We start from the raw sequence: 25744 nt of genomic DNA, 5'->3' as shown, positions 1-25744 counted from the left end.
TCTTTTGGACTATAATTCCCATCAGCCCCCAAAGCTTCTCTGGTTTGGCTTCACCCCTTGAGGCACACTCCATTGTCTCTCGAGACAGACGGGTGCCAACAATGACTAGCATGGGCCTTGATAACTTATAGGGATGCGGGTGGCGCTTTGGGTTAAACCACAGAGCCTAGGACTTGCCGATCAGAAGGTCGGCAGTTCGAATCCCTGTGACGGGGTGAGCTCCCGTTGCACGGTCCCTGCTCCTGCCAACCTAGCAGTCCAAAAGCATGTCAAAGTGCAAGTAGATAAATAGGTACCACTCCAGCGGGAAGGTAAACGGCATTTCCGTGCACTGCTCTGGTTTGCCAGAAGCGGCTTAGTCATGCTGGCCACATGACTGTACGCCGGCTCCCTCGGCCAATAAAGCGAGATGAGCGCCGCAACCCCAGAGTCGGCCACGACTGGACCTAACAGTCAGGGGTCCCTTTACCTTTATACCTGGTTATTATGTTCAGAGATTTCTGCATTTTCAGGGTATAAAAGAAAGATAAATAAACCAAGTAAATATTATTATTATTATTATTATTATTATTATTATTATTATTATTATTAAAATCGCAGCCTGCAACCTGAACCCGTTATGCAAACTGAGCAAGTCGGCTTTTGTGTCCTTATTTTACCATGCAAATCAGGCTTCTGGCAGAATTTTGCAAATGAAAGCCAAGGAGTGCGGCACAATCTCCTGAATATCAGCGCCGTACACATCTATTTGCATAAATGCAAAGCTGCCTTAACGACCTGGCAGTTCCAGCCCAGCCCTGCGAGAAATCTCGCCAGCCAAAGTCTCTTGCAAAGATCCTGCTTCTTGAGATCTTTTTTTGCTCATCTGGGGAGGCTTGGGTTTGAAGCTGGGATTTTATGAGAGCGTGTGCCTCTGCTGCTGAGCTCTGAGCCATCCCTGAGATGGTAAACGATGGTGGATTTAGAAACACAGAAAACTGCCACTATGGCTGGTCAGATTATTTGCTCACCTCAGCCCCAGCAAGCCAGGCTCCCAAGATGCGTGGGAGTTGTAGTTCAACATCTGGAGGGCCAAAGTTTCCCCACTCCTGATTCTAATCCTATCCATGGAGGCCGGTCCATTAGGCTGAACTACTTTCTGCCCCAGGAACCTCAGTCCGCCCCCATCTTTGTGACAAAGGCAAGGGGTGTCTCTGCCCACCAATGGGTCTGGCTTCAACTTCTATTGGACTCCTTGCCCACAAGTTGCAATGGGCACCAGTCCCTACTGGATCCAGTCTTGTCTACTCGGACTGGCAGCAATTCCCCAGGGTCTCATGGAGGTCATTCCAACTGAAGCTACCAAGGATTGCATCCCCTCCAACATTTCTACAATGAAAATAAAGACATCCCCTCCAACATTTCTCTGATGAAGATAGGGGCATCCTAAGGAAAAGGCGTGAGAGATTTTACTTTCTTGGGCTCCATGATCACTGCAGATGGTGACAGCAGTCACGAAATTAAAAGACGCCTGCTTCTTGGGAGAAAAGCAATGACAAACTTAAGCATCTTAAAAAGCAGAGACATCACTTTGCCAACAAAGGTCCGTATAGTAAAAGGTATGGTTTTCCCAGTAGTGATGTATGGAAGTGAGAGCTGGACCATAAAGAAGGCTGATCGCCGAAGAATGGATGCTTTTGAATTCTGGTGCTGGAGGAGACTCTTGAGAGTCCCATGGACTGCAAGAAGATCCAACCTCTCCATTCTGAAGGAAATCAGCTCTGAGTGCTCACTGGAAGGACAGATCCTGAAGCTGAGGCTCCAAGACTTTGGTCACCTCATGAGAAGAGAAGGCTCCCTGGAAAAGACCCTGATGTTGGGGAAGATGGAGGGCAGAAGGAGAAGGGGACGATGGAGGACGAGATAGTGGGACAGTGTTCTCAAAGCTACCAGCATGAGTTTGACCAAACTGCGGGAGGCAGTGGAAGACAGAAGCGCCTGGTGTGCTCTGGTCCATGGGGTCACAAAGAGTCGGACACGACTAAACGACTAAACAACAACAACAAGGAAAAGAAGGACTTTCCGGAATCAAATCAGAAACCGAGACGGCTTCTGGAAATCCAGGACTGTCCCTGGAAAACAGGGACACTGTGAGGGTCTGATGATTGAAGTCGAACCTGGGTTGTTCTGCAGGCCCCATGAGCATCTGTTCTGCTCCAGTAGCAAAAATACCTTTCCTCTGTTTTGTACACAACCCATCATTGCTCCTGATGCAATTGTTCATCTCGTTGCACCATTCCCCCTGGGAATAGCTCTCCTTCTAAGCAAAGGTATTCTATGGGGTATAAGCAAAGCTGACCAATTATTCCACTCCAAAGCCACAGAAGCAGTTTCGTCTCCAGAACCACCCACCCTTTCAGACAAGCGATGCCCCTCAAATAGCCCAATTCCATGCTCACGACGTAACCATACAGAACTGCAAATACACTCCTCCTCCTCAAAAACTGCAGGTTGATCTGCAAAGGGTTGTCTAAGGGTCCTTAAAAATCAAAATAAACCAGTCTCCTAAAATAGGAACGTAAGGATATAAGTTGAACCCTGATGAATCTGTCTGGGTTACCACAGCCACTCTGGGCGGCTTCCAACAAATTAAAACACCAAACAGAGTAAAACATCAATCATTAGAAACATCCCTGTACAGGTATCCTGGTCCCAGGCTGTACTGGGATTTAAATACCGAATCTTGAAAGCTAAATTGAAGCCAGTATAACCCTTTGAAAAACGGGTGCAGCCAATTCCAGTTGCCACCATGCTCTGGACTAGCTAATGTTTCTGAACACTTTTCAAAGGCAGTCTCTTGAACACAGAGCCCCATCAAGTCCCTTTAAAATTTTTCTGCCTTCGGAAATCGAAACAGATCTTTCCAGCAGCTTTTAAGGGAATCCAGGCCCAAACTTAACAGGTGTGCAGCTTGGGCCAAACACATCCCACAATCTAAAGAGAACTGCCCCCGCAACTAAGGCGCAGTCTCAAGCGTTGGAACTAACACTGGTGAAGTGTGTATGTGTGAATCTGCCAACAACTGTGTCAGTGGCAGCTCTCGACAATTTGCTTGTGCTAGCATGCAGGCAAAGTTTAAGGGGGGGTCCCCTGATTCTCAGACCCCAATTATCACAAATGGGAGGGTTGGGTTGCCAGCTTCTCAGGGGAAGCAGAGCTCCCATGCCTTCAACTGCTCCACAACAAGCAGAGGTTAGGCAGGACAACAGGCACACCATGACAGCAACCGCTTCGCTCGCTCAGTCCAAACCTGCCATGCAGTTTTCAAAGACCTGGGAGTTCTGCGGAAGAACAAACCCGGCAGCCCTACTCACAAAGCAGAGGCTATATCACCCCTGCCAGAACTCGAACCCGGCCTTATTAGATGCCGAGCGGGCAAAGTCCAGCCCTGCAATCTGCTCTGAGCAAAGGAATGAAAAGCAGAGTGTTAGATGAGCGAGGAGACATCGTGCAAAGCCACTTACTCAAGAGGAGGTGCAAACTCCCCAAACACATTTGCTGCAAACAGCACCTCTGGGTGCAAAAAGGAGGCGGGTGAGATTTTCTGCAGGAAAAGCAGCCGATCAGGGCAGACAGCCCTGGCGACGGCTTGTATTTATTATTACATTTTTAAAAAGTATTCCCCCCCCCCCACGAAAGGGCTGCTGGAAGCAGCTTACAGATGTCAAAGCAACATGATCCTGGTTTTCTAAAACTGGGACAGGAACACTTTTCCAGCTCAAGGGCCACTTCCCATTCTTAGCAACCTTCTGGGGGCCACGTTCCAGCAGTGGGAGCTGCCAGAGAAAAAAATGCGGGCAAGTAGCGGGTGCGAATTTCGCCTCTGTACACTAGGTTTGTTGCTACACCTTCACTCACCCCCAGCCCTCTGGCCTCTATCCAAGCAAGCAAAAGGCATTGCCATATTCCAGACATGCAAAAAATTCAATCGGCAGAGCCTGAGACTCTTAATTTCAGGTTCATGGGTTCGAGCCCCACATTGGGCAAAAGATTCCTGCATTTCAGGGGGTTGGGCTAGACGACCCGCATGGCCCCTTCTGATTCCATGAATCGAGGAGTGTGCAAAGCAGAGCTGGTAAAAGGGCTGCTGCTCAGGAGGGGGCGTATGACCTGGGGAGAGTCCCCGGGGGCCAGACGGAGATATCTCGAGGGCCACTGGGTCTGAGATTTCCCCCTCCGCGCTCCAAACCTATCGGTGGAGGGGCTTGGAAACAAACCGCAAAAACGCAATTCCAGTGGGAAAAGGAAGGGAAAGGGTCAGAGAATCCAGCTCAAATTCTAATGCAGCAGCAAGAGAATATCTGCTCTGCACCTGCGGACAGAAACCCACCTGTCTGAAGCCTCCTTCCCCAGCCAGCAAGGACAGAGCTGGCTTCTCAGCTTGTCTGCCCAGCCTAGGCAGGTCCTGCCTTATTCAAAAGAGGGGAGTTTCAAGTTACCCTGCAAAGGGAGGTGGGCGGGAAGCAAAGTTTCCTTCTTTTCTTTTTTTTTAAAGGAGTCCTTTTTAAAACCAGGAATTCCTCAGGTCATTTACCTCCACGCTCCAGGAGAGGCTGGCTCCCATGCTCCCTGCGGATCCTGGCCCTCGTTGGGCTCTAAGCTGCTTCCTCGCCTGCAGGGACTTCTGGAGAAAAAACTAAAATTAATACCTGCCGCAAACAAACCCATCACCTGTTGCCAACCTTTGTTCCCTCCGATTGGCCGATACCAGGAAGCGCTCGCCTGCCAAGTTCCATTAACTCTTCCCAGGCGAGACGGCAACTTGCCCTGACTTGCCTTAGTAAACTTTAGGAGCAGAATCGTAGAATTATGGAGCTGCGAGGGTCCACGAGGGTCATCTAGTCCAACCCCTTGAAAAGCAGGATTATTATTTTTTGTCAAAACGTTGGTTCTCGAACCCACAACTCTGAGATTAAGAGTCGCAGGCTCTACCAACTTTCAGAACAGCAAAAGCAGCTGGGAAGAAAGAAGAGGCGTTCAGGGATATATTTTTTTAAAAAAATACTTGTATAATTATTGTGTGTCCTTGTTTTTCTGTTTGATCCTTTGATGTGGTTTTGTACGTTTGGTGGTATTTTATGCATGACTTTCCATTATTTTTATTGATTATCGTTGAGTAATTCTTTATTGTAATGATTAAGTGTAAGCGGTTTAATTATTATTTGCTGATATTTAACTTTGCTGCTTACTATTAGACTCTAATCAATTACTGAATATTGCTTTATTTGATATAAATTGTTTTTATTATGACTTTTTGTACTGGATCAGATTGTGTGATCTTTGCTGACCATTTTTTTATTTCTTCAGCTTGCAAACCGCCTTGTGTACAATAATATAGAAAGGAGTAATACAAATTAAAAGCGAAATGAAATGAAAACTGCTGAAACTGAGTTCGGTGAGAACAGAGGCAAACCTCCTGGAATTTATTTTTCTTTCTTTCTTTTGGCTGGGATAGCTTGACTGGTAGAGCACAAGACGCTTCATTTTCCAGGGTCGTTCGAGCCACGAGCTGGGTGAAAAATTTCGCATTGCGGGGGGTTGGACTAGATGACCCCACTAAAAACATTTTGTTTTTTTGTTCTCAGCTATAAGACACAAAGAAAAGCAATGACAAACCTAGACAGCATCTTAAAAAGCAGAGACATCACCTTGCCAACAAAGGTCCATATAGTTAAAGCTATGGTTTTCCCAGTAGTGATGTATGGAAGTGAGAGCTGGACCATAAAGAAGGCTGATCACCGAAGAATGGATGCTTTTGAATTCTGGTGCTGGAGGAGACTCTTGAGAGTCCCATGGACTGCAAGAAGATCAAACCTCTCCATTCTGAAGGAAATCAGCCCTGAGTGCTCACTGGAAGGGCAGGTCCTGAAGCTGAGGCTCCAAGACTTTGGCCACCTCATGAGAAGAGAAGACTCCCTGGAAAAGACCCTGATGTTGGGAAAGATGGAGGGCACAAGGAGAAGGGGGCGACAGAGGACGAGGTGGTTGGACAGTGTTCTTGAAGCTACCAGCATGAGTTTGACCAAACTGCGGGAGGCAACGGAAGACAGGAGTGCCTGGAGTGCTCTGGTCCAGGGGGTCATGAAGAGTTGAACACGACTAAACGACTAAACAACAACAAAAAAACTTGGGCACACAGCACTCGATGCAAGAAGCAACGGGCTTTCTCCTTTTGTAGAGGGCTTCCCTGCACCGGGGAGACCAGCTGACCTATTAAACTTGGGCAGGAGGCAATCTTTGGATCATCTGCGGAAACTAGGTCAATGTCAGCATCCACCGGCAGCCCGCAGGTAACCAAAAGGTACCCGCTGGAGAACTCGAGTCTCGAGGCTTCATTTCGTACCAGAGCGGCAGAGTCCGGATGCCCATTTTAAGACTCCCCACAGGACGGGCGTTCCGCCACAAGCCTATTTTCCCGCCGTTTGGAAACAGAACACCTTCTGCCCTTTTACGCACCGCATAAGTTTTCGGCAAGTGTGCAACTGTTAGGAAAGCCTGCAGCGGTCAACACGCGCAGGTGCGCTTTTCGAATACAGATCCCTAGGCTGTGAATAATTTAATGCTGCCGGCTGCAGACCATGTGAAATTGCAGGCATTTGCAGAGGGAGGTGGGAACCAAAACAGCCTGCTTTCAAATTTTCTTGCAAACACAAGAAACTCTGAACTCCGACAGTCCAGGAAATAGTAGAATCATAGATTTGTAGAGTTGGAAGGGAACCCCAAGGGCCATCAAGTCCAACCCCTTGCAATGCAGGAATCCTGCCCACAGCCAACCCTGGATGGGTTCAAACCACCTTCTGCCAGATGCACGGACCCATGGTGCCAAATGTCTGCTAAAAATACTGAAATCAAGGCATCCACTATCAGCCATCGATCACACAGTGCTGGGAGGCACCAGCTGAGGACCCCCCCAAGGGAAGAAGGCTCAGAGCCCAGGGATTGGTGGTGGGGTGACAACGAGCGGTCAGAGGGAGTAGACCGGGAGAAGGAGGTGTCGGAAGCTGAAGAGGCAACAGGGCTTAGTGAGCGGGGAGAGTCTGTAGCAGAGAGCAGTGCAGAAGCAGAGGCAGGAGAGGAAGGGGCCCAAGAGGCAGAGATGAGCCAGGCTGCTGAAGAAACCAGGGGGTCTCTGTTAGCATTTCACTCCTCCGTTGCTGGATGTGTGATTGTTACATCACATGTCTGTGTTTACAGTGGTACTTTGGGTTACACACACTTCAGGTTACATACGCTTCAGGTTACAGACTCCGCTAACCCAGAAATAGTACCGCGGGTTAAGAACTTTGCTTCAGGATGAGAACAGAAATCATGCTCCAGCGGCGCAGCAGCAGCAGGAGGCCCCATTAGCTAAAGTGGTGCTTCAGGTTAAGAACAGTTTCAGGTTAAGAACGGACCTCCGGAACGAATTAAGTTCTTAACCCGAGGTACCACTGTACTTTCTAGGCTTCGAAAGTCTGAGAACGGAAGTCAGTCTTCTCTCTTCCGCTGTACTGTACTTTTGTATTCTCTCTCTCTCTCTCTCTTGGAGATGTGAGAGAATGCCTTGGTTGCTTTGTCCTTTATATATTGCTTAATAAATATACAGTGGTACCTCGGGTTAAGTACTTAATTCGTTCCGGAGGTCTGAAGAAAAGTTGCACGGCTACGTGTATATTGGGAGAAATTTGCTGGTGAATGTCTTTTTTAAAAATAAAAATAAAAATCCACAGTGATGTGGAAATGTGGAGAACTAAATTTAAGACTAGAAAATTGTGATACAGTGGTGCCTCGCAAGACGAAAAGAATCCGTTCTGTGATTCTCTTCGTCTAGCGGTTTTTTCGCCTTGCGAAGCAAGCCCATTGACGGATTAGCGGATTAGCGCCATTAGCGGCTTATCGGATCATCTGATAAGCGGCTTAGCGGCTTAGAAAAAGGGGGGGGAAACCCCGCAGGAACTCGCAAGACATTTTCGTCTTGCGAAGCAAGCCCATAGGAGATTTGTTTTGCGAAGCACCTCCAAAACGGAAAACTCTTTCGTCTAGCGAGTTTTCCGTCTTGCGAGGCATTCGTCTTGCGGGGCACCACTGTACAGAGAAACCAAAACTGACAGAGTCACCCAGCCCTGGCGGCAATCTAACCCAGGAGTAGTCAACCTTTTTACACCTACCGCCCACTAATGCATCTTTCTTCATGGTAAAATTTCCTTACCGCCCACCAGTGCTCAATGGAAGGAGGATTCAACTTGTTCCGCAGAACCCTGCCCGCCCCCCCTAGGATCCTGAAATGCCCACTAGTGGGCGGTAGGGAGCACATTGACGACCCCTGATCTAACCATTAGCACATTCAACGTTGCAGCCCTATTCCTGGCTGTGCACCTTCGTTTTTGCACAAGGGATGGAACTCATGCACACTGACGGCTTTCCAATGGTGTCCAGAAAAACTCCGGCATCCCTAAGAAGCTTGCAGCTCTCTGGTGAGATGATCAGTATCAGCAGATAAGCTTCCTTGCGTTAGCACTTGTCCTCTCCTGCTGATCTTCTCTTGCAGGGTGCCAATGTAGGGCAGAGTCGATTACGGTCATCTAAGGGCAGGGATGAGCAAGAGATCTGGCTGCGTTTGCAATCACAGAAGCAACACACACACACAGAGACACACAGAAACTTAGCTGGGTCCTTCAAAATTCGCACTTCTCTGAAATTGGCAGTGCAGTTCTGGAAAACAGCACTACAAGCCTAGAAGGAACCCATTGTATAAAAGAAGTTTCATATAAGAATGGGGGGCTTGTACGACCAGACTTCCAAACGACCCGGCCGACTTCCGAAACATCCTGCAACCTGAAGTCAGGGGGGCGAACGTAGAAAAAACACCTTGGAGCTGCCCAAACTTCTTTGCTCTTTCAATTGAGCAATTTTCATTTTAAAATTTAAAATTCTGCAGACACCGTACACTCAACACTACAAGTTCACAAGCTACGGAGCAACTGGATTTATCTCCTTGTATGCTTTGTGCTTTTCTTCTGCTTAAAAAAAGAAGTCGTCAGTGACTCACTAGGAGGGGGAAGGCATTTAAAACGTAGAAGTTTCGCTGTTACTACCAACGTAAAATAATGCACAAAGACACTCCACAAAACACCACAGAGTTACCAGATTTTTTTCAATAAATCCGGGGGCATTTTTAAAGTAAATAAATAAATAAAATAGATTTTTTTTTTTAAAAAAAAAGAGAACAAAAGTTATTTTAAAAAATTAAGAAAAAAAAGTCAACACCACAGATCAAAGTTTGCATTAAAACTGAGTTTTGGTTAATTTAAAAACAAAAAAGCCCCCCCCCCATGTTGTTGTTGTTGTTTAGTCGTGTCCAACTCTTCGTGACCCCCTGGACCAGAGCACGCCAGGCACTCCTGTCTTCCATTGCCTCCCGCAGTTTGCTCAAACTCATGCTGGTAGCTTCGAGAACACTGTCCCACCATCTCGTCCTCTGTCGCCCCCTTCTCCTTGTGCCCTCCATCTTTCCCAGCATCAGGGTCTTTTCCAGGGAGTCTTCTCTTCTCATGAGGTGGCCAAAGTCTTGGACCCTCAGCTTCAGGATCTGTCCTTCCAGTGAGCACTCAGGGCTGATTTCCTTCAGAATGGAGAGGTTTGATCTTCTTGCAGTCCATGGGACTCTCAAGAGTCTCCTCCAGCACCAGAATTCAAAAGCATCAATTCTGGCAATCAGCCTTCTTTATGGTCCAGCTCTCACTTCCATACATCACCAAGAAGAAATGCGCAGGCACTTTCGAAAGAATCCAAGTGCGGCTGACGTGCCCCAAAGAGGAAAGGGGCATAAAGGGGAAGGGATGAGCATGAGCATCGGGATGCCAAGCGCAGTGCGCTGCTCCTCTCTAGAAGCCCCGGTGCAAACACACAGAGCAGGACGCATTGAAAGCGAGGTGTGGGGAGCTCTCCCCTTTCCTTCAGCGAAGCACAGGCACACAACACATACACACAACCAAGCGCCAACAAAACAGGACGCACACTCAGCACACATGCTAAACACAGCAGATCTCCCTGCTGCTTGTTGCATTTCTCTGCCACCAGTCCCCTTGCTCAGTGTGTCTGCTTGCTGCAAGGTGCCGCGGCGGCTAGCAAGGAATTAGTAGGCGGACACGATCCTTTCCCCTTCCGTTGCTCAGCGCCGGCCGCGGCAGCGTCACCTCGCAGCAAGAACGCATGCCGAGCAAGGGGACTGGTGTCAGACAAACGTAATAAAGAGCAAGGAAATCTCCAGCCCTCACGGCAAGCAGAGGGGAAAGGATCGTGAAATATACTCGCAAAGTGATTTCATGCTCTTTATTCAGCTCATAGTGGTGAGGAGGAATGAATGAATGTCCCCTCAAAGTATCTGCTTTATATACATTATTTACACAATGGGCTGCACATGATTGGCCAATTCTGGAATTCTACTGTAAGCCAATCAGGTTGTGGATTCACTTATATCTGGAGCAGGATTGGGTGGTTCCTGCCAACCAATCATACTGCTGCATTGTTCTAGGACCAATCAGACTGCTGCATTCTGAATCCTATTGTTCTAGGACCAATCAGACTGCTGCAGTTTGGATCCTATTCAACTCAGGATATAACAGATCGTGTCCTTCCTGCTAATTCCTTCCTAGCTGGACTGCGCGCAGGCTCCAGCTCACCCGGCTCAGTTTCCAGCGGCTAGGAGCGCAGCCGATAGCAACCGCCTCCTCTCCGTGCTCTGGTGCTGCTGCTGCGTCCAGGGAAGCATGCCAGGGCCGCGCAGGCAGCCAGAAAACGTGCACGTGGGAGGGAGAGGGGCGGCTGGCTTGGGGGGGCACAATAACTTTTGCCTTCCTTTCCTCCCCCCATTGAACTCACTTCTCCTGCATCCAGTTAGCCTATGGTTACCAGATTTTTGTAACTAAGAATCCCAAAAGTACATTAAATGACAACTGAAGCATGCAGTCCCAATATACCAGATAAACTTTTCTGATGTTACCCAATTAAGTTTCCTCTTAATGGTTCTCATTCCGTATTCTACAACCCGCGCTATCAAATATTCCCCAATTGTAATTTCAAAATTACAGAGTTTACATTCCTATTGTAGGCAACCTGAAACTTTTTGCATCTTTAAAAAAGAAGTTAGTGGGCAAAGTCTGAGGCTGTTAGAAATTGGGTTTCTATCGCACCGTTTTCATATGTATATATGGCTCCAGGCTGCTGAGACTGCTGCTGCCACATTTCCCGGGGACATTTAATAAAATCCGGGGACATTCCGGGGACGGAATTTCTCCGGGGACATATTTGCAAATACGGGGACTGTCCCCGGGAACCGGGGACGTCTGGTAACCCTATTGTAGCCTGCTAGTTAACATAACAAGGAAAGGTCCGTTCAGATTCTGGTCTGAGGAGCCTAAAACAAGATGAAGACTCACATTCTCCTCTTCCCACCTGTGTGTAACTTCCATATTTTCCCACAATCATAATTTCAATTGTCTCCCAACCTTGTAAAAAGAAATAAGGAGGGGTGGGTGAGAACCAGGGCGGAACCAAACGCAAAGGAAGCCCCCAATATCATCACATCGGACGTTTCCCTCCTGCTTGATGCTCTGCATCAGGAAAGCCCGTGAGAATGCAAGATTCGCGGCGCTCTCACACGACTCTCGGAACCGGGTGCGCACCATGTAGCACTTATGGATTTTGCATGCTGAGTTTGCCAGTGGAGCCAACAGGGGCGCGAGCAGAGAAGCAGGGAATGCCTTGCTATTCCTTGACCTGGCTCAGGTGGATTAAGGGTATCAGGTGGTGGTGTGGTTGCTCGAGAGCAAACAGGTAAGACTCCGGCCAGTCCTTGTACCTCCCCCAGCATAAGTTCAAGAAGGACACTGACAAACTGGAACGTGTCCAGAGGAGGGCAACCAAAATGGTCAAAGGCCTGGAAACGATGCCTTATGAGGAACGGCTAAGGGAGCTGGGCATGTTTAGCCTGGAGAAGAGGAGGGTAAGGGGTGATATGATAGCCACGTTCAAATATACAAAAGGAGGTCACATAGAGGAGGGAGAAAGGTTGTTTTCTGCTGCTCCAGAGAAGCGGACACGGAGCAATGGATCCAAACTACAAGAAAGAAGATTCCACCTAAACATTAGGAAGAACTTCCTGACAGTAAGAGCTGTTCGACAGTGGAATTTGCTGCCAAGGAGTGTGGTGGAGTCTCCTTCTTTGGAGGTCTTTAAGCAGAGGCTTGACAACCATATGTCAGGAGTGCTCTGATGGTGTTTCCTGCTTGGCAGGGGGTTGGACTCAATGGCCCTTGTGGTCTCTTCCAACTCTATGATTCTATGAACAGTCATGTGACCCCCATCATTCTCCTCCCCTCTCTGTACCCAAACCTCCTGCACAGAGTGGGCGCTGGCAAAGGGGTACTTCCCTCCTCTCCGGTTTGCTCAGGCTCAGTGTGGCGGCTCTCCCTAGCATCTCCTGGTCCCTGCACCCCCTCCCAACTGGAGACGGGGCTTTCCTCCTTGCCAGAGGCTCCCTGTAACACAACTGCCCTTCCACCTCTCACCTCTGAGCTGAAGGCAGTTCCCTGACAAAGGGCAATGGAAATATGGCCAGTAATGCAAAACGCATGATATGAGAGAGAGAGAGCGCATCAGTGTCACAAAGCCATCTCCAGAAGATAAGGAAGAACACAGGAGCTCAAAGAGACACCAGAAGCAAAGAGGGGTCACAGGGAGCAAGTAATGGGGAAAACCATTTATTCCTGGTTGATCCCGGACTCTGAACACTTCTAGAAAATCTGTGTTTATTGAGCGTCCATTCCAATTTGCTTCCAGGGAGGTTGTTGTTGTTGTTGTTGTTGTTATTAATACCCCGCCCATCTGGCTGGGCCTCCCCAGCCACTCTGGGTGGCCCCCAACAAAATATCAAAACACAGTAATGCATCAAACGTTAAAAGCTTCCCTAAACAGGGCTGCCTTCAGATGTCTTCTAAAAGTCTGGTAGTTGTTGTTCTCTTTGACATCTAATAGTAATAAATAGACGACATTGCATCAAAAGTGCAGGAATCCTCCACACAGCCGTCCCTGGGTGGGCTAGAACCACCAACCTTCAGGATCGCAGCCAGATGCACTGACCCACTGCGCCAAGTGCCTGCTAAACACACAAAAACAAAGGCACTGACTGCCAGCCACCATTGCATTTGCTCCGTCAATGTCATGGACTGGCTGGCTGCAGAGGCAGCAGCTTGGGGGGGGCACCAAGGGAAGAAGGCTTAGAGTCAGGGGACTGGTGGTGGGACGACAATGAGTGGTCAGAGGGAGAAGAGGGAGCAGACTGAGAAGAAGAGGTGTCAGAAGTGGAAGAGGCAACAGGCTTGAGTGAGCAGGAGGAGTCTGTGTCAGAGAGAAGACCAGACCCAGCGGCAGAAGCAGAGGCTGGAGAGGAGGGGGGCCAAGAGGCAGAGATCAGAGATAAGCTGCTGAAGAAGCCAGGGGGTCTCCCCCTCCTGCTGTGACAAATTTCTCTCCCCCCCCCCGTCTTCCAGAACATGGAGAGGAATGAAGAGGTTGTAGCAAAGAGACAAGACATAGGAGCCTTGAGATGCTGAGGAAGTACCTGGAGGAAAAGTCTTAGAGAGAGGTGGGAATGAGGGGGAACTTCAGTCCTTGCAACTGCCTCCTTGGGGCAAGACCCACTGGGAAGAGTTGCTGTGATCGCTAGGCCTGCGCTGTTTTGGTTTCTTTGAACAAAGACTTAACTTCACGAAGAGAATCTTTTTATATGCAGCAGCCGCCGCAAGGTTATTGATTGCAAAAAATCGGAAATCAGAAGAAGTACCAACATTGAAAGATTCGCAACGTAACATTTTCTGAAATGACCGAATTAGCAAAAATGACGGCAACAATTGGAATGCAATCTAATCAAAATCTCAAACAGGAATGGAAATGTGTAGAAGAAAACATGACCGAAAGATGCTCCAACATGAATTTATTGATATGTATAGACCGATTTCACAAAGTTAAGCGAAGCAGATATATAAGATTGAATGTTTAATTATTAAGAAACAAAATTACAATCTCAATAATAAAGTTAACAAAAGAATAACAAGGACAGGTGGAGGGAAGACGCAGGGCAAGAAATAAGAAATGGATAAATGTTGGTTCATAATGAAATGTGAAAATGTGAATTTACAAATATAATCTATATGTATTATTATGTAAAGATTCCATATATGTATTGGAACATAAATAAATAAATAAATAAATAAATAAGAGTTAACTTCACTGGCACTGAGTGTTTTATTGCTGACTTGCCCCTGACTCTGGCTCCTGGCACTCAAAGAGAGAGGCTCTTTGCACCTATGCCCTGCTCAGAAGGGATGGCAGTTTGGGTAGGCAGTCCTGGCACCCAGCAGAAGTTGAGCATGCTCAAGGGACCATGTTCTATATAGGAGATGCTGCGCCAGTGGAGACAGAACTAAGCAGGAAGAGCATTGCCCGGGGATTATTTGCTGAGATCTGTCATGGGCATCACAGGAGGTGCTGAACGGCTTACAGGAGCCCAATGGGTTGGCAATCCCTGGCCTACAGAGATTGGCAGCAGATCTTTTGGGTTTAAGAAAATGTAACCGGGCATTGTGCTGGATCCCAAATAGATTGCAGCGTCACCTCTGAATATATATCCTTTGTCCGATTTGGAAACGTCCACCCCCGGGTTCTCCATGGTATATCACGACCTCTTTCCTAACGGCCAAAATCCAGCCGCTCTTAGTCACTATTCCTGGGCGAGATCATCCGTGACTTCAAAAGAAGCCACTCTGCAAATGGAGAATCTTCATAAAAAGAAAGGCACCAGAAGCAAGATTTCGTGTTGACAAAGAAGGTGAAGTAATACAGGCAAGATGGGTTTTTGTTTTCAGTTTTTCATCTCGGCAACAGATTACATAACAATCTCAGAACACACACTTGACTATTCTACAGCTGGTATCTCCAGAGGAACAATCGGGAACAACAACAACAGAAAAAGATTCTCTCTGAAGTGTATGACACAGTCCTCATTATTTCTTTTTTTTAAAAAAATCCTCTGAGGCAAAAATAGTGATTTTTTTTACTTTTGTGGGAAAATTTTCCAGGATAACCACTTCTGTGCTTGCAAGATTTGCCATCCTATAATATTCACTGTGCCGAAATGGTCAGGCCAGAGAAGTGCTATATGGGAAACGAGGAAAGAGGAACACAAAGCAAAATTTCCTGGGTTGTAGGATCAGAAGCAGATTTTTTTCCAGCCTGGTACCATTTTGTGTGTGTAACACGGACCTCCTGCTTTCTCTCTCTCAATGCTTGGTAGTAGCATCATCCGAAGAGCAGGAATGAGGACCGCCATGCGGGAAGTTGAAGGAGGATTGCTATTGGCCCAGGGAAAGCATGACCCCACCCGTGACTGGCCAGTCCAAAAGGAAGGCGGGACACCCATTTGGACCGACAGGATGGAAGGCGGGGTGGTCAAGAAGCGGTGGCACCAGAGCCAATGATAGGAGGAGTCAGAGAAATTGACAGGTCCTGGAGCCAACCGATTCGTCTCCATCTTCCTCTTCCTTGTGGAGGGCAACACGGAGACAAAGGAGGGAACTGGCAGAGTGTGGCACATTATGGGATGGCTACAATGTTAGAAAGCAGAGACATCACCTTGCCAACAAAGGTCTGTATAGTTAAAGTATGGTTTTCCCAGTAGTGATGTATGGAAGTGAGAGCTGGACCATAAAGAAGCCTGATCGCCGAAGAATTGATGCTTTTGAATTATGGTGTTGGAGGAGACTCTTGAGAGTCCCATGGACTGCAAGAAGATCCAACCTCTCCATTCTGAAGGAAATCAGCCCTGAGTGCTCACTGGAAGGACAGATCGTGAAGCTGCGGCTCCAAGACTTTGGCCACCTCATGAGAAGAGAAGACTCCGTGGAAAAGACCCTGATGTTGGGAAAGTTGGAGGGCACAAGAAGAAGGGGACGACAGAGGACGAGATGGTAGGACAGTGTTCTCGAAGCTACCAGCTTGAGTTTGACCAAATTGTGGGAGGCAGTGGAAGACAGGAGTGCCTGGTGTGCTCTGGTCCAGGGGGTCACAAAGAGTCAGACACGACTAGACGACTAAACAACAGCAACACAATGTTAGAATCGAAGAGTCCCATCAATCATCTAGTCCAGCTCCCTGCAATGCAGGAACATGCACCCATATGGGGATCGAACCCGTGACCTTGGCGTTATCAGCCCCATTCTCTTGATTTAATTGAACTAAAAAGTTTCAACTGGATTTTGAGCCAACGTGCAATTAAGCGTTTTGAATTTCACCACGTCGCTATCTCCCTTAGCGGGACATGCTACCTGCTATTCTGAATATTGCTTTTCATAGGGTAGGGGGCACCACCGGGAGCGAATTTGTGGAACCAAGAAGGCAGTGGCCCAAAAAGGGTTGGGAACCGCTGGGGTAGACAATATATTGAGCCAGGAGGAGCAGTACTCTGTCTCAGGGCAAGGATGTTTGCAGGGGCAGAGGAAGGGAGGAGTACAGTGAGTGCAGGCCACCCTGGGTGTCACCACTGAGGGGGGTGACAAAATGGCGGGCGGCATTCACCACAGGGCCTGCAGCACGCCCAAGCCACATTTCTCTCCTGGGAGAGACACAGTGGCTGGGGCGCGTGCAGGCTCCGCACTCCCCAAACGGCCAGCCCGCTGCCTCCCCCCAGCTGTAGGGCGGCTGAATGGAAGGAGGCAGGCAGACTCCGGAGCATAGCTGTCAATTTACAGATTTGAAAATAAGGGACCAGCAGCCTCGAAAATAAGGGATCAGCAGCCAAAAGAAGGGATTTTCCAAGCACAGGTATGTTCAACTTCTGAGCCCCTCTGAGCCAAAGGCAGAAAGCCCAGCCAGCAGCCAAACGAAGCCTCAAGCAGTGGTTCCCACAGCGCAGCAACCCGGAAAAAGGGGATGTAGCAAGGAAAACCACCGTCACCTCTCCGCTGGGAAGCGCTGAGCAAAGGCGAGTCCCCAGGCAACACAGCCGATTTGATCGGCACAAGGCATGCAAGCTCCACCCCCCAGTCGTTCTTAGACAATGCAGCCAAGCAACACAGTTGGAGCCTCCCTCCTCCCTGGCCGGCAGGGAGGGAGGGAGAGGAGCTGCTTCCTTTGAAACCCAGGAAATTTAAGGGACATCATCAATAAGGGGCAGCAGTGGAACACGGTGCTGGGATAAGGGTGTTTCCCACCAAATAAGGGACGGTTGACAGCTATGCTCTGGAGGCCTTGCAGTACACCCCACTCCTATGGGCAGCCTGCCCCGCCCCTGGGCGCGCCACCCCAGGCACCTAAGCAGCTTCCTCGGCCGCTTCTTTGTTGGCATCGTTCTGTCTCGGGAGACAACAGAGGAGTGTGCCTTTGGGGGTGAAGCCAAACGGCTGGAACTCGCAGCGCCTGCTGTGGTTGTAGAAAACGATACAGGAGAGACATGTTTTGTTGCAGCTGGGGCAGACGAAGGCGACCGGTTGTGTGGCTGCAGATGCACAACGGCTTTTCATCTCTCTGCGCTCCTCCCTCTAGTCACTGCTATGGAGGCAGCTGGATGAGACGGGTCGCAGAGTGGTTTGGCAGATCAACCCCGTTTTCTTGAAACTGAAATTGCTTGCTTCCTTTTCTATGGAATCGAGTTTTATCCCTCCCCCCCCCATCCTAGCATCCTTTTCTGAGGATGCACTGAGCATCCTGGCAAGAAAATAAATACAGAAATAGAAAAGGAGGAGGCAGCTGACATTCTAAGCTGCCTCCCGAGGAGCCCGCAACTCCTCGAGCCGCTGTGTAAATAATTTTTCGCTGGAGCTGTCTGGTAGACACTGAGATCATATTCCCAGCGCTCCAGAACCACTTTGCAAGAGACTTTTAAACCTCCAGCTAGCTGCCATTTCAGAAGCGTGTAGGAGGTGAAGCCGGAACGCGCTATATAAAATGCCGACAGCATCCGTCGAGGGGCAAACTCTCCTCCGATGGCGGGTTCAAAATGCACAGTGATGAATAAGCCTTTCCTCGCTCTCTTCTTTCAAGCAAGGATTGGCCAATCCCAGTTTCTTGGCACGCCAGAAATTCAGATATATAAGCTAACCGCCCAACGGCACCTTAAACCTAGGTTACGTTCACCACAACGGAATGTCTGGCCGCCATTATTTTTGTCCAGAAATTTATTGTAATTATAATTACTTTTCATTTCTATACCGCTTTATAGTTTAAAGAAAAAAGATCTCAAAGCGGTTTGCAGCACATGAAAACATCAAATCAAACAAATCCAGAATAAAATGAATTCAAGCTTCAAGGAAAATATTTCAAATCCTTCTCTGACATTTTGCTTTCCCAATATTTATCTACCTACTGAATTTTTAGAGCTGCCCCATAGCAGAAGTACTCGAGGAAGGCAGGGTGGTGTAGTGGTTAGAGTGTCGGACTAGGACCTGTGAGATCAGGGTTCAAATTCCCACTCAGTCATGTAGCTCATGGGAATCAGTCACAGCCTTTTCACGTACAGACAGACAAAACCGGTCCAAGTCTAAAACAAGTAGAACAACAGGCAATGGATATAGGACATAATATTGATTTAGCTGTATGGGAGAGATTTTTAATTCACAGCATGCTATGCGATAAAAGTAAACTATATGAAAATGTCATGTAGATGGTATTTGGCTCCTAGTAAATTAGCAAAGATGTATATGTCGAAATCTGATACCCGTCAGAAATGTAAAGAGAAAGAAGGTACCTTTCTCCACATGTGGTGGTCATGCAAGGTGGTAAAAGCTTTCAGGGAAATGATATATAATGAATTGGAAAAAATGCTGAAGATAACTTATGTTTAAAAACCAGAAACTTTTCTTTTAGGAATAATTTGTGGAGAGGAACCCAAGGAAGAGAAAAAAAGAGAAAAATTGACTTATGTATGCTACCACAGCAGCTCTTATGATATATGCCCAAAGCTGGAAAGAAGAAACAGTTCCAACAAAAGAAGATTTAAATTGATGGAATATGCAGAAATGGCGAAACTTACCGGAGACTCTTTATGATTGAGTGGAGAAAATTTATTATTTGAATACATATTGTAGACAACTTAAAACGTTGGCAGGGCTGAAATAAACTGGCGCAGTAACATAACTAAAAGAGAATGTAACGGAAAGTTAAAAAATAGATTTAAATTGTATGTGCAGTAATAAAAAGATATAAAATAAGTAACCGCAGAAAGGAGTGGAGGGAAGTTGAAGAAAATGCGGACTGATGTAAAGATTGTTTCCTTATTATTCGGCAAATATGTGTAATATGAAAAATTGTTAGGGGAAAAATCTAGGTGCGAGGCTGCTCAGTCCCCCAGCTCGTCGGGCAGAGCCCACGGGTCCTTGCGGAATAAAGGAGGGAGTCCAGCCAACCGGAGCAAATAGCTGTAGACCAAAGTTTATTGCGCGATAGGTTCAAAGAGCAAATTTTGAACCCCGAGGATGGGGTGACAAATACTTTTAAAACTTTCCCACCACCTCCCAGAATACAGTTCGAAGGGGAGGGGTTAACCTTGGCAAACATGTCCAGACAAGTCCTTGGTACAAGATGAGCATAAGCAGACATGGGAGGGCAAGACTCAGGTATAAGATTAGCATAGACAAATATGTCTTAAGTACCCACCACCCAAAAGTACAATAGAAGTTCCTTTGCATGTCTGGAGCCTGAGGCGAGTCGGGTGATGAGATTTGGCTTCCTTTGGCTAACAATGAGCCCAGCAATTGTCCCCTCTGGGAACTTCCGGGAGTCCTTTTTCAAGGGGAAAATAGCTTTGGAATGGGGGGAACTGGGAAAGGAGATGATTTTATATTATTTTTAAAAGTTAGGTGACTTCCCTGAGCTGTCAAGTTGGAAGGATATACAGTGGTGCCTCGCAAGACGAAATTAATTTGTTCCGCGAGTTTTTTCGTCTAGCGAATTTTTTATCTTGCGAAGCACAGTGTCAGAAAAGTTTTGGAAAAGCTTCAAAAATCACCAAAAACCTCAAAAAAGGCTACCACACCGCGTTCTATGAGTTGCTCCTCGAAGTCAAGTCGTAACTGTATTAACGGTGTTAAGAAAAAGGAAACAAACTTGCAAAAAACGCAAGACGTTTTCGTCTTGCGAAGCAAGCCCATAGGGAAATTCGTCTTGCGAAGCAGCTCAAAAACCGCAAAACCCTTTCGTCTAGCGAGTTTTTCGTCTTGCGAGGCATTCGTCTTGCGGGGCACCACTGTATTCAGGCATAATATTTGTAATATTTAACTTTAAAGATGTGCGCCCCCCCTGTAATTTCCGTAACAAAAATGAAATTCAAATTAAAAAACAAAACGAAAAGGAGAACAGTTCCAAACAGAAGGATTTTTTGCCATTTTGAATGTTCACCAGTGCAAATATTAAAGGGTGTTGGGAAACAGGAGAGGGGAGGGAAAGAGGACCCACCAAACAATTGCAAAAAAGAAATGTTTTTGGCAAAGCATTAGTGACCCCACTGCACTTCCTGGCAGCTATTTCCAGCTTAAACCCGGCATCAATTCTCACACAGAAAGCTTCTGCGGCTCAGCAGCCCATCATCCCCAAACAAACAAATGCTAAAAAGGCTGTCCTTAAATGCTCTGCAAGAGATCATTGGAGAAGCTCCCATTTCGGTTTTCAATTGGCGGGGGGAGGAGAGGGAGGAAAAGTCGCTTTTGCAATAATAATAATACATCCTTTTTTATCCCAACATGATACCAGCAAGCAAGACCCTGTCCACTTCTGTTACTCTCGTTTTCTCATGTTTCTACATTTACCTAGATCTGGAGAGGGTAAACTTTCTCATTTATTTAATTTTTTTCAGGCTTAAAGATATAGATAGATGTGGAGAAGCAGTTTACAATGTAAAAAACAACAACCCATAAAATCACAAATAAAAGTAAAAATGCATTCCGCCAATAGAAACCCAGGATCAAAAGAAACTGAACCTTTCTTGGGCTTCCGTTTGTTTGTTTTAAACGCTGCCAAGTCCCTTCGAAGACCCCTGGTGCTTAGAGAGGTGAGACTTGTACGATTTTACAAACTAAATGAAATATACTCGGAGTCGAGTGTGGATTTCATGCTCTTTATTCAGCTCATAGTGGTGAGGAATGCCAGTTCCCCCAGAATGTCTGCTTTATATACATTATTTACATAATGGGCCCCACGTGATTGGCTATTTCCAGGATTCTCCTGTGGCCAATCAGGTTGCGGATTCACTTCCACCTGGAGTTGGATTGGGTGGCTCCTGCGGATCAATCAGTAAGTACCCTTCACTCCAACCTAGCTTTCCTGGTACAGTGGAACCTCGGTTTTCGAACACAATCCGTTTCAGAAGACCGTTCAACTTCCAAAACATTCGAAAACCGAGGCGCAAAGGGTGGCCTGCCAATTCAATAGAGAAAATTTTGAAAAACAACAGATACACGCATCGGAAGCCGTTCCGAGGCGCGTTCAAAAACGGAAGCATTTCTTTCCGGGTTTTCGGCATCCAAAAACCGAAACATTCAGCAACGGAGACGTCCGAAAACCGAGGTACCACTGGAAGAAATTTAGAATAAAGAACGGTTGTTTTCCTTCTTTTTCAGGGCAACCTTCAGCACTGCACTTCTGTTTCTTGCGACAGACGAAACTTCTTCTCCTCTCACCTGCAGTCCTAAGCACACTCTCAAAATCTGCCCCAGGGGATTGGGGAAAACCTCTGAGGCAGATTTTGGGGGAGCATGAGGTTGCGGGGGGAAGGAGAGGAAATCCCACTTTGCAATCCAAAATCAGCTTCTTGCAGACTTGCATGCAAGCTGCACATGTTTAAATGTCGTCTTTATTCCATTGCGGAACCCAAAGGGGCATAAATGTGGTTTGCAGGCAGCCGGATCCAGAACTGCGTGGCTTCAGAAAGGGGCTCCAGACCATAAAACTGCTGCCACCTTTGCTTTCAAACGCTCCCCTGATATTATGAGGGCCTGCAGGGGATTTCCCTAAGCCTTTTGTCGTTAGCAGGAACCCAGAGGGGGGAAAGAGAGGCCGCCAGTATTCCCCCTTCCTCCATTCAGTCACATGAGTCACCGGCCACCCGAGATTTGCTTGAACTTTCTGTCATCGCAGGGTAATTCGTTCCAAATTGCTACCATCAGCTAATGAGCAAACAAGATCAACTCAAATGAAGTGTCTCTGTCAACAGACGGGGCAGCCCTGATGGAGCCGCTCAGAACTAACCCCCCCCCCCGAGAAAGTCTAAATCTCAAGCTAGAGTAAGCTCTCAGCGCAGGGACGGAACGGGGTCCACATGCGAATCCTGCCTCTCACAAGGTGGCTTCAGACAAGGCACTCTTTCCTAAGCAGTGAAAAAATATACAGTGGTACCTCGGGTTACATACGCTTCAGGTTACAGACTCCGCTAACCCAGAAATATTAAGTCAGGTTAAGAACTTTGCTTCAGGATAAGAACAGAAATTGTGCTCTGGCGACACGGCAGCAGCAGGAGGCCCCATTAGCCCATTGGTGCTTCAGGTTAAAAACAGTTTCAAGTCAAGAACGGACCTCTGGAACGAATTAAGTACTTAACCCAAGGTACCACTATAAATGAGGGAGGCGGGTAGCGCTGTGGGTAAAACCTCAGTGCCTAGAACTTGCCGATTGCATGGTCTGCGGCTCGAATCCCCGCGGCGAGCTGAGCTCCCGTCTTTCGATCCCAGCTCCTGCCCACCTAGCAGTTTGAAAGCACCCCTAAGTGCAAGTAGATAAATAAGTACTGCTTTCTAGCGGGAAGGTAAACGGCGTTTCCATGTGCTGCGCTGGTGCTGGCTCGCCAGAGCAGCTTCGTCACACTGGCCACGTGACCCGGAAATGTCTCCGGACATCGCTGGCCCCCGGCCTCTTAAGTGAGATGAGCGCACAACCCCAGAGTCTGACAAGACTAGCCCATACGGGCAGGGGTACCTTTACCTTTTACCACTATAAATGGACAGAGCAGAGGATTTCTGGAATGAAGTGTTTTTTGAGGGAAGATGTATAGTAATACAGTAAGCTCACAATTTATGCTTTGGGTGAGTGGATGTTCTGTCCGATCACAGGTAGTTTGTCCACCTTTCATCCCCACCCAGCACTCTGCTCTCACCTGTGGCCCCTATAAGCTGTTGGCATGCAACAGGGGCCACTCTCCCAAAAACGGTTTCGGCCGGCCAGCTGAACTAGGTGAGGGTAGCCGATGCGTCTCAAACCTTTGGTTAGGGGCTTCCTCTGCATGTGAAGACAGGCTCCGGTGGATTGAGCGGACAAGAGAAATAGTGGGTCCAACGGTCAAGAAGGCGGTTTCTGAACATGCCATAGAAGGAAGTGAGGGGCAGGTGGGGCTCGTCCACCTGGGAAGGTAGCCCAGCCAGAAGAAGAAAAACTCTGGTCCTCTACCTCCACTGTCTTGCAGGATATCTTCAGGAGAAGAAAAGACTAAGGAGTAAACGGCCTCGGCCCAGTACCGTATTTTTCGCTCTATAGGACGCACTTTTTCCCCTTCAAAAATGAAGGGGAAATGTGTGTGCGTCCTATGGAGCGAAGATGCCATAGCCCCGCGACCCTCTACCGGCTGGAGAGGTGACGCGCGGCTATGGCAGGAGCCTCTCCGCTGCGCCTTTCCGCTGCTCCCTGACCTGCTCTTTCGGGCTGGTGGTGGACTTCCCCCCGCCAGCCCCAAAAAGCAGGTCGAAAGGAACCTGAAGCCTGGAGAGCGAGAGGGGTCAGTGCACACCAACCCCTCTCGCTCTCCAGGCTTCCAAGGTAGCCACCTGAACGCACCTTAAACGGCACCTTGTTTTAGAGCGGGAAAACAAGAGGGGGAAAGTTCTCCCCCTCTCTGTGCAGCGCCTCCTGCCGCTTCACTGAAGGGGCGCTGGGCAGAGAGGGGGAGAATTTTTTTTCCTTGTTCTCCCCCCTCTAAAACAAAGTGCGTCCTATTGTCCGGTGCATCCTATGGTGCGAAAAATACGGTATACCTGAAGGAGCGTCTTCACCCGCATCGTTCAGCCCAGACACTGGGGTCCAGCTCTGAGGGCCTTCTGGTGGTTCCCTCACTGTGAGAAGTGAGGTTACAGGGAACCAGGCAGAGAGCCTTCTCGGTGGTGGCACCGCCCTGTGGAATGCCCTCCCATCAGATATCAAGGAAATAAACAACTATCTGACTTTTAGAAGACATCTGAAGGCAGCCCTGTTTAGGGAATTTTTTCAATGTTTGATGTTTTACTGCATTATTATTATTATTATTATTATTAATTAACCTTGTACGCCTCCTCTTGCAAACGAACATCTTGCTCTGCTCTCGGTGAGGCTGTTTTTTTTGGCGGGGGGAGAGCAGCCCAGGACCTCCGTACACCCTGCCCAAGCTTGCGCCCCAAGGAGGTAGTTTCGGTGCTGCTAACACAGCAAAAACAACCCGGGAGGCAGCAATTACAAGTCCCCGGTTTCTGCAGCCACAGCAGGCGCTGTGATTCTCCAGCGGTTTGACTTCACCCCCAGAGGCATACTCCATTGTCTCTCAACAACATCATCAGAGTCATCATCATCATCTCTATATCCCGCCCAACTAGCTGGGTTTCCCCAGCCAGTCTGTGCGGCTTACAGCATATCTAGGTCAAGGTAAAGGTAAAGGGACCCCTGACCATTAAGTCCAGTCGTGGCCGACTCTGGGGTTGTGGCGCTCATCTCACTTTACTGGCCGAGGGAGTCGACGTTTGTCCGTAGACAGTTTTTCCAGGTCATGTGGCCAGCAGGACTAAGCCACTTCCAGAGAACCAGAGCAGCACACGGAAACGCCGTTTACCTTCCCGCCGGAGCGGTACCTATTTATCTACTTGCACTTTTACAGGCTTTTGAACTGCTAGGTGGGCAGGAGCAGGGACCGAGCAACGGGAGCTCACCCCGTCGTGGGGATTCGAACCACCGACCTTCTGACCGGCAAGCCCTAGGCGCAGCATATCTACAAACATAATAAAAACATCAAGCATTAAAAACTTCCCAATACAGGGCTCCCTTCTGATATCTTCTAAAAGTCAGATAGTTGTTTATCTCCTTGACATGTGAAAGGAGGGCGTTCCACAGGGCGGGTGCCACTACCGAGAAGGCCCTCTGCCTAGCTCCCTATAACTTCACTTCTGGCAGTGGAAGAACCAGCAGAAGACCGTTGGAGGACCTCAGTGTCTGGGCTGAACGATGGGGGTGGAGACACTCGTTGGAGATACACACACACACACTTATTAAAAAATTAAGACGTGTGAATTTCAAAGGAAAGCAGTCTTTCATTTAAAGTATATTTAGCTAAATATTGTGATATAAGATAAATAGAAAATTCTTGGAAGTAATAAATAGGCTTAGGAGTAGAATAAGAATATTTGTAGTAAATATTAAGGATTAGAATATTAATAAAGGACTAGTGGTTAGTAAACGAGGAGTTAATATTATTAGAAATATGAATTTGGAGAATTGTTATATAGGTGATATAATGAAATTCAGTTAGAGGGGATTTGAGGAAGTCAGCTATCAATGGAATGAGAATTAGTCATTTGAAGAAACAATTTTTCTTTGTGTTTAGTTATTGTAGTGTAACGTGTCTTTTTTGGTTGTGTGTTTTGTTATATTATTTTTGTGATAAATGTTGAAA

The 25744-nt window shown here is 47.7% G+C and overlaps 1 protein-coding gene across 6 annotated transcripts in view; it reads right to left on the bottom strand.

The window, feature by feature from the left end:
• LZTS3 (leucine zipper tumor suppressor family member 3) overlaps window positions 1–25744 on the bottom strand; it is an 81426-nt gene that overhangs the window by 33181 nt on the left and 22501 nt on the right. The window contains exon 1 of one of the 6 annotated variants that reach the window (XM_082236448.1): window positions 4574–4663. The exons of 3 other annotated variants lie outside the window; for them this stretch is intronic. The gene's annotated coding sequence lies outside the window, so the exon portion shown is untranslated. Of the gene's footprint in view, window positions 1–4369; window positions 4547–4573; window positions 4664–25744 lie in introns of those variants that run through there. 2 more of the 6 variants (XM_082236451.1, XM_082236449.1) reach the window with 2 other exon arrangements.

Source organism: Podarcis vaucheri, assembly GCF_965113315.1.
Source record: "Podarcis vaucheri genome assembly, chromosome: 9".
Taxonomy (NCBI): Eukaryota; Metazoa; Chordata; class Lepidosauria; order Squamata; family Lacertidae; genus Podarcis; species Podarcis vaucheri.
Note: the sequence above shows the minus strand (reverse complement) of the source record. Positions and strands in the feature narration are given on the sequence as shown.